Consider the following 9,707-nt stretch of genomic DNA (forward strand, 5'->3'; position numbering starts at 1 on the left):
ATAGTCTTGGGAAGGCATAGCAGTTTTAATGGTGCTGTTTATATGATGGATATGTAAATGTCAGATAATATTGGCTAAGAAATCTGCTGATGGGCCGTCACTCCAAAACCCAGTCACAAAACTGCATTGTGCAGATCATACCTTCTCTGTTCTTCTCCTAAACTATGACAATCTCTCCCTTATCACTTTATCTACCAAACACATTATTCTACAATCAGATCAGAATCCAAACAGTTTCTGATTGGTCAACACAGATGCAAATGCCAGGGAACTAGGGAAATTACTTAAACTTAAATTTTCCAGTATGAGTTAACACCTCTTCCTTTCTTTATGATTATTTCCTGCTTTATATTGTTTCAGTTATGTCTGTGCCTTACTATTTACATAATTGTCACTTCACAAGCATGATTTTTTTCCCTCAGGAGTATGTTGTTAAGCATTAGTAACACCATCCTGTCAAACCCTGTGGAATGTGTAACTATCAATCATCCCCTGAACTTCAATTTCTTTGTGCATCTTTTATTATTCTTTTACTTTTGTGTCAATGTATTATTAGCCACATATCTGTTATATTCTGCTTCTTTTATTTGTTTCTTTTCATTGTTGTAATGTGATTGTAACCTAGTCTGAGCCTGAGTTATTGTTTAATCAGTGGTCTAACAGAGTAACCAAAATGCAAATAAAACAAAGATGTCCTATTACTGCACAGGAATAGAAATATTGGACTGACTGGAGGAATAAATTAGTAGAATAGCCATCAAAGTTAGGATTATAGACATACACTAAAGTACATATGCAGGGTACAAATAAAAAATGTATAGGGGAGGGTTCTGATTGAGCAGAGGGGTAAGGCTTCTTCCTTTGAGATGAGCACTATCATCTTCATGGTATATGGTGTCTGGCACACAAAGCAACCTTCTGGCCATATTGTGTAAAGAACATGGTTTGAAGCCAATAGGGGTATTCAAGAACCCAATAAGCATTACAGTGCATGAGGGATCCTGGGTCAGCCAAAGGAGGGACCTGGTGGATAGCACTGCAGTTTAGGGAATGCAGATGAGAAGGACAGAGAGCTAGAATTTCTTAAAGGGAATATGGGTAGCTTAAATAATTCCATAAATGAGGAAATAGTAATGCAGAAGTCAAGTAAAGCTGAAAAAGGAAGATATAAGGAAGATAAGCAATGACGGTTTTGAGGTGGTAAAGATGAATGTCAGTCGGTTTAATTGAAGAAGATGTATAGAGTACAGTTAGCAAAGAAAGAGGATCTAACAGAGGTTTAGGGAGTTGGTAAGAAGTAATACATGGAGGTAGGTGTTTGACTAGATGTAAGGTTAGTAAGGCATGAAGGGGTCTTGCAATTGTTTTACTGGCCAAGTACAGATGAGGTTAAAATATAAGTACATCTTTGCACTTCGGAAAAGAATGGCTGAAGACTGAAGTAATTTAATACTGAAAAAACACTTCAATAATTTAAAAAAACTTTAATGCAGTTCTGGAAGTGGAGGAGATTACATTTTTTTCAGGGAACCTGGACAGAATGTACAGAGGTAAGGTATACATCAACTATCATAACAATAAATAAATAAATAAATTTGTAATGGGTAAAGACAGTGTGGTATCTGAAGTTTGTAGAGACAAGTAAATATTGCATGATGGGGATAGATGAGATGTGTTAAAAACAGTCTGGAGGCTTATGAAGGGTGGGGGCTGCATAATAAAATGCCATAGCAGAAAAGGAAACTGCTTAAAAAAAGAGCTGGAACCAGGACAGAAAGAGATGGTAAGGGGAGTTTAAGAGGAGGAGGATAGCATAAGCAAGACAAGTAATAATATGATTTTAGGATTAATGAATTGGCACCTGGAAAAGTAAAGTCAGAACTGGACAGAAGAATGCAAAGTTATCTTTTGGCCTGCTTGTGGTGAGGAAGCTTCCCTACATAGCCGGCCTTAAGCATAGGCCAACTAGGTGGCGGCCTAGGGCACCACTGTAATAGGGGTGCTTTTCCAGTATTTATTTGGTGTAGGTAGACTAGGATGGGGGCACTGGGTGGTGTGGGTAGGGGGTGCTGTGGAGCACTTTTGCCTAGGGCACCATTTGACCTAAGGCCGCTCCCCCTAGACTCTTTTCAGTGTGCACACCTGCAACACACTTAGTCTACCTGCATCATCACAGCTTGGGTCCCCCCCCCAGCAACTGCAACATTGCCAGATAAAACCGCTTATGGTCCGGTTTCTCCCTACAGTTATTGCAAGCCAAGAAGAACACTTTTTAATAAGGATACCTACCAGACAAGTCTGCATAGAACTCTTGGTCTACCTGCATCATCGCAGCTCGGATTCCTCCCTGCTCCAGCAACTGCAACATTACCAGATAAAACCTCTACTATGATCTGTTTTCTCCCTACAGTTATTGCAAGCCAAGAATAACACTTTTTAATAAGGATACCTACCAGACAAGTCTGCATAGCACAAAAGTAGTGTTTCTGCAAGTAACTGCTTACACTCCTAATTTCTTGCTTCTACCTCTTCTTTGCTTACACTCACATTACAGCTCCAAGGCTTCCACGTATTATGCTGATTGCTTTTCTTTGCAGTCTTCTGTGAGGGGGCAGGTCAGATCTCTACCTGCATTTTCTGGATATACCTTCCCCCATTTTGTATCTCCCTCCTCCCCCATGCACATTAACTAGTCTATATTAGTGGGTCTCCTTGAGCGGCGCCATTTTAAAAATTATGTTTTGGCCTGCATGTGGTGAGGAAGCTTCCCCAGACCCTTTTCAGTGTGCATACCTGCAAGTAAGTGCCTGCAAGTGTTTAAGCTCTTCTCAAATGTTTGTGGTGCACCTGGTTTAACAGACATGTTTATGTTTTCCAACTGAAGTACTTAGCTAACTTTATGTAGTCTAGGGATCTAACTGACGTAGTGATTGCTTTTACTACAGAAACTGTTTACTGTTACATATGATGTTATGCTCACAATAGTCTAAGGGAATAACTAAAGCTGTGACTGTTTTTACTACATAAACTGTTTGCTGTTAAACATGCTGTTGTGCTTACAAGGAATTTGGATGGAGACTTGTGTTATGTGATGCATACAACAACTACAGTAAACAAGTGCTACATTCTCCATACTTTCCTTACCTCTGAGCTTACCTACCTAACCACTGATTGTTCTTCACAGTCTTGCCTTCTTCCTTCTCCTTGGTTCTATCCACTCTGTTCACACTGTGGGCTCACTCCACTCCCCTACCCTACCCCCAATTTCCACCCACCCCCAGTGCTCCTAAACTTATTCTAGCCATAAGACCCCTTCCCCCTCTCACCAAATCCACTCTCATCTCCTCACTATCCCCTCCCTTCCCATCCTCCAATACTCTCTCACCCTCCTCCATCCCTAATCCTTAAAGCTCTAGATACACTTCCATACTCCTCCCTCCTACACTGTCACCAATAATCCTATTACATCTTCAACACCTAACTCCCAACTATTTAATTATACCTAAACCACACCATGTCTCTTCAAGCCATTCTCATCCTTTCCCTTAGCCTACTACTCCCAATACCTCTATACCACGATACCTCCTATTCCTCTTACAAACTACCCCCTTCTTTCCTATCCCCTCTTCACCCCACCATCACCCCTAACACACATCATAACTCTGCCACATCTCATGTCCACACTATATCCTCCTCCCCCCTAGTGCTTCCAAACCCACTTCTCTGCTTTAAACTAAAACTCTTATCCTCCTCAATGAAACATCAACTCTAGGAGCAAATCCAAACCCCTGCTCTCATTCCCATTTAACTGCCTATGCCTAGCAGGAGAGATACACCCCAACCCAGGACCTAGTACCAGCAGCAATCCATCTCCCCCTATTACCACCCATACTACCAACCCTAAATACCTCAAGAGCTTGACCATCAATACCCAGAGTCTAAGAAACAAATTAGCCCACTTCCACGCTTGGCTATCCCATACCCAACCTGACATAGCAGCTGTCTCTGAGACATGGCTAAAACCCATCATTTCAGACTCTGAAATACTACCCCCTGGGTTGCAAGTACTTAGACAAGACCACCTAAAAAAAGGTTGGAGGAGTAGCCTTAATCTACTCTAGCCTACTCTCCATCACTCCCTACCAAAATCCTATTCCACAGTTCAACAACGCTGAACTAGTCATAGGAAATCTCAAACTAAATAACCAAAAAAGCATTTGTGTTATAACCTTCTATATCCCTTCTGGAAACAACATTAACACACTTGAGGAAATTCTTCTATGGGCATCATATAATATCAAGCTTGAGAAATACATCCTAGGAGATGTGAACATTGACTGGAACAAAATTACTGCCAATAACGTCACAATTTCAATCAATCTATGTAATTTCACTCAACTCACAAATGCTATAATCAGACCTAATAAAAATAACCCCCAGGCTCCACACTGGACTGGATCCTTGTCTCCCACCCAAACAAAATCTCCCACACTGGCACCTTACCAGACTCTATCAGTGATCACTTACCAGCCTTCATCCATAGAGCAACCCCCTCCTCTCCTCATCTGCAGCAATATATCCATACTCGGAATCTCAACAACTTTAACCCAATGTTTTCCAATTCTCTCAAACTGATAAATTGGGACACTCTAAATACTCTACCTCTGGACAGTACTGTTGACTTATTCAACTCAACCTTCTTAGACAGTCTTAACTCCCAAGCCCCTCCAGGAATAAAACATATAAAAAACAATTCCGCCCCTTGGCTTAGTAAAGATACCAAAACATTCATGCAACAAAGGGACAAGTCCTGGAAACTCTACCATCGTAATAGGTACCCTGGCACCCTTCTTAATTATAAACAACTCTGCAAATTAGCCAAAAAAGTATCATACAAGACAAAAAAGCATATTATATCAAACTCCAGTCTAACCACTCCTCTAACCCCAAACAGTTCTGGAAATCCATCAACTCACTTCTCAACCCAGGCACCAAAAACAACCCTTGCCCTAACACTAAAATCTGACCCAGAAATAGCTACTCTGTTCAACTACTTCTTTACTAACTCTATAGCAGAACTCACCAAAACATTCCCAAACAACAGCACCTCCCCCCAAATCAAACCCTCTGTCCAACCTTCCACCCCAAACTCACCTCCCACATTCCACCTCAAACCCATCCCCACCTCATATATAAAAAAACTTCTCTCTAAGCTTAAGCCTTGCTCCAGTGCCCCTGACAATATCCCCTCACTCTTTTTAAGAATTGCAGCAGACAGCATCGCCATCCCCATTAGCATACTCATCAACAGATCCATACAACAATCATATGTCCCCATACTGTGGCGTGCAACCTTTATTCTACTCCTTCATAAAGGAGGTAAAAATAATAACATCTTCAACTTCCGACCCATAGCGATTCTCTCCCCTATTTCAAAAATTCTTGAGAAATGCAGCCACCTCCAGCTCATGCCATTCATTACACATAACCAACTCCTCACCCCAACACAACATGGGTTCCATCCTGGCCATAGCACATTAACAGCTCTTCTCTCTTTTCTAGACATCATAAACCATGCCCATGACTCTGGATAACATCTCACAAAACACCATTACCTGGTTCAGCAGCTACCACTATGACAGATCTCAGGCAGCAAAATGGAAGACTGGCACCTCAGCCTTCCTTCCCACCCCAACCGGGGTACCCCAGGGATCCATTCTTGGGCCTATGGTCTTCAATATCTTCATTAATGATTTCCATGCAGCCATTCCTAACACTAAGATAGTACAATATGCAGATGACTCAACTTTAGTTTGCTCTGCATCAAACCTCCCTGAGCCCCAAACAAAAACTCAAACTGCCTTCTCAACTACTGAGAACTGGATGCTCCAAAATCACCTCTCTTTGAATGCCAACAAATCAAAGATCCTTCTATTCTCTCCCTCAAAATCTATCTGCCTAGACAAAACCTCTTTCAAGATTACAAGCCTTGCCAACTCCACTATAGAAGTTGTTCCTTTTGCTAAACTTCTTTGAGTTACTATTGATGAACACCTAAAATTCAATACCCATATTCAGCTAAATATAAAGAAAACCCATCAGAAACTTGGCATGCTGTACAGAAATTCCCACCCCCCCCCAACAAGACAGACCCTCACCACTACCTTCTTACTACCTTCACTAATGTATGGTGCTCCCCTGCTAACCAACCTATCTTCTACCATCTCTTCTAAACTAGAATCCTGTTACAATAAAATCTCAAAGTTTTCCACCACTTCCAAATACTCCACTCACCACTGTAAACCTCTCCAACAGTTGCAATGGCTAGAACTCCCAAACTACCTTGACTACCTCCAACTCATCACCACTCACAAGCTTATTTTCAAACCAACTATATGCCCAGCACTAGCAAACATCTTAACATTATACACCCCAAACAGAACTCTAAGATCTACCCACCAAAATCTAATCCCTTTATAAACCAAACCGTCCCGCTGGTCAGCTTCGCCTACCCTTTTCCATCACCAAAAAAGGGAATTCTCTCCCTCTATCTCTAAGAATTTCTGAGAACTCTGAACACTTCAAAACCCAGCTGCATTCTTACCTCTCCCAAAAATGGAGATACAATTTACTCCACCTACCTAACCTGCTTAATACATAAATACTTTATAACACACAAAGTTTGTTCTTCCTTACACACTGTTGATTAACCCTATGTACTGCCTTCATGCCAATGCTACCTCTATACCACTCTCAGAGGATTTAAACCTCTGTATTAATTTAACTCATGCTAATATTCATGCATAAAGAACTCATCCATGCTAATATTACTTCTATATCATTCTCAGATAATTTAAACCTCTGTATTAATTTAACCTTGTACTACTGTTCTCAACCACTAAACATGTAAATATGCTTTAAATCCTTCGCCAAGCTGCTGTTTAACTTTTGTTTAGTTTTTGCTATTTTGTATGTAAAATTTGCTTAGTTTGTTTCTGTTTCCACTATGTATTGTACTTCATATTATGGAGCTTGTACTATGTATTATTGGAGCTTTTCTCCCCGGGCCTCCACTGAAAATGGGCTCTTTGTGCCCAGTGGACCTCCCCAGTCGTCAAATTGGAAATAAATAAATAAATAAGTGTGGTGGGCAGAGGGACATGAACATGTTTAAATGAAAATTAAACAGTAAAAGAGAAGAAGTTAAAACAGAGGGCAGGAAAGGGAGAATAGGCTAAGGGTGTAGATGCCAAATAAATAGGTGAGGTCTTTAACAACATTAGAAGGACTGCTGCAGAGGGCAGGAAATACAGGTGATGGGGAATATGCATTGAAAATGTCTGTACTTCATACCTAATCATGGTCTACTAAAGTTCATATGTTTTATAGGAATTAAAAGGTCTGTCTGTCCATCACCATATTGTAGTTACAAATTTATTAATAAATCTGTATTTCTGGAAGCAGCAATTTGCATTTTATTTTGAAGTTTGTGTTTTCATATAGTTGCAAATCCAATCTATGTTTCTATAGAAGTACAGCTTTTAGTGATGAATATAAATGATGTACCTCATTCTGTACTGCAGCCTTATTAGTTCAGCTAAAGAAAAGGTTAAACTGAAATTGTGTTCATATATGCTAAAGCCAAGGGAAGTGCTGGGCAATATACCTGTGATTCATGCTTTTCATTCATGCATGCAGGCATTAAGGACTAAAGGTAATCAAGCAGGCATTAAGGACTAAAGGTAATCTTAAAGAAGAGTGTTGTAGTGATTGCATGAATTCTTGGAGCAGAATATGTTCACTCATCGGATAACATTCCCAATCCATTTTTGCTCAGTTTTCCCTGATTGTAACATACTGGCACATAAATAAAAATAATGACAGCAGTCTGTATTCTACACATTCTGCCTTTAATAGAATTAGCAGGACCAGTCCTGACCTAAGGGGATAATCTAGTAGTTGGAATAGAACAACTGATAGAAACACGTTTAGCTGTTCATAGGGATCCTGGTTAAGACACATCTGCAATTACTCTATTATATATGTATATACCCTTACAGGACTAGTAGTAGAGCTGCTGTTTGTTTATGACTCACAAACTCATTCCAGACATCTGATATAATTTTGAAAACTTGTAAACATTTTTTATTAAGGGATATAATGGAGAATAACTTTCACCATCATTATTTTTCTTGTTCCTCTATTTCTTAGTGACCATATTTCTTACATTTAAATTAATTAGGCAACTTATACTTGTTTAGAATAAAAGAAATGCTAATAGCTTTGTAGGTACGTAGTTCATGCATCTATGTATATATATATATATATATATATATATATATATATATATATATATATATATATATGAGAGCGATTGGATATATACACGCACACACACGCGCACACACACACACACACACACACACACACACACACACACACACACACACACACACACACACACACACACACACATATATATATATATTTAGATATAGATAGATATTATTTGTTCTTGTTCATGTATAGGCTGCTGTATGTTTGTCGGAGCCATTTGGCTCAGGTCATGAACTGAAAATGGCCTAGTGTTTAAGACCAGTTCATTTACGAGTTAAAATGAAAAGAAATAAATATAAAAAAAATAAATGAACTACTAGTACAAGGAACAACATCCTTGAGCACATTTTCTCTTTTATGCCATATGTTTATGTTTTAAAAAACATAAATAAGGGATTTCTCAAACAATTTTTACAGAGCAAATCTTTGTTTGCAGACAAGGTTTTCAATGAGAAAATGACTTAAAAAGTACAATGACTTATTCTGGACAGAATTTATCTAAATTTTTCCCTCATGTCATCCTTCTAACCTGTATGAAAATACACAAAGCTGATCAAAATATAATACTTGAAGACAATGATAGCTACAATGAAAGAACACGTTACAAATACAGTGAATCCTTGACATACTTTTTGTCATACATGACATCTTTCTGATGTTAAAGAAGCAAAATGGATACTAAATGAATATTTATAGCTGAATGAAATATAACACTTATGCTGCATACAATATAAATATTTTACAGGCAGCATGTTTATACTGGGAAGAGACAACATTTATATATACCTGTTGATTCATGAACTTGAACGAGCGTACCAGATCAGAGTACAGAATAAATTGGTTCCATTTAGCCATTTGTTTGAAATGTACACATCGCATGTGCCATTCATGTGAACAAAGACCAACTTCAGCCCATCTAACAACATAGATACTGTGTATGAGCTTATAGTCCATTCATGATGCTAAAATGCCTACACATTTCTCCACCCTAGCATATAGAAATATGCACCTATGTGTGCAAATGAGCTATGAGTCTCAAAGTAGATGACTGAACAATGACCCCTTCCAAAAAGTCAGCCCTGTATTCATCTCTTGTGTGTTAACATTTTCCAGTTTGTTTTGTCCTTTGGTCAATTCTGCTTTTGAATATTCAGTTTTCAGTAGATTATAGTCATCAAAGTAAGATTCTATGACTTAATCATTCATAGACAAGTTTTACAAAAAAGTAACTCAATTCTACAGCACTAAATGCTGCAAAGAATGAACCTTTGCACATGCACATATATAAATATCTGTAGTTGTAGTGCATAATCAACAACACAAATTTTATTGTACTTTGATTTGATCGCTGTAGTTTGCAAAGGCATATA

At 38.8% G+C, this 9,707-nt stretch overlaps 1 protein-coding gene across 1 annotated transcript in view; it reads right to left on the reverse strand.

Moving 5' to 3' along the window:
* The window catches only part of LOC122787323 (phospholipid-transporting ATPase IC-like), a 446,410-nt gene that overhangs the window by 364,480 nt on the left and 72,223 nt on the right, over nucleotides 1-9,707 (reverse strand). The gene's annotated exons all lie outside the window — the stretch shown is intronic.

The sequence above is a fragment of the Protopterus annectens genome, chromosome 13.part0 (genome assembly GCF_019279795.1).
Source record: "Protopterus annectens isolate FY-2018-M chromosome 13.part0, PAN1.0, whole genome shotgun sequence".
NCBI lineage: Eukaryota > Metazoa > Chordata > Ceratodontiformes > Protopteridae > Protopterus > Protopterus annectens.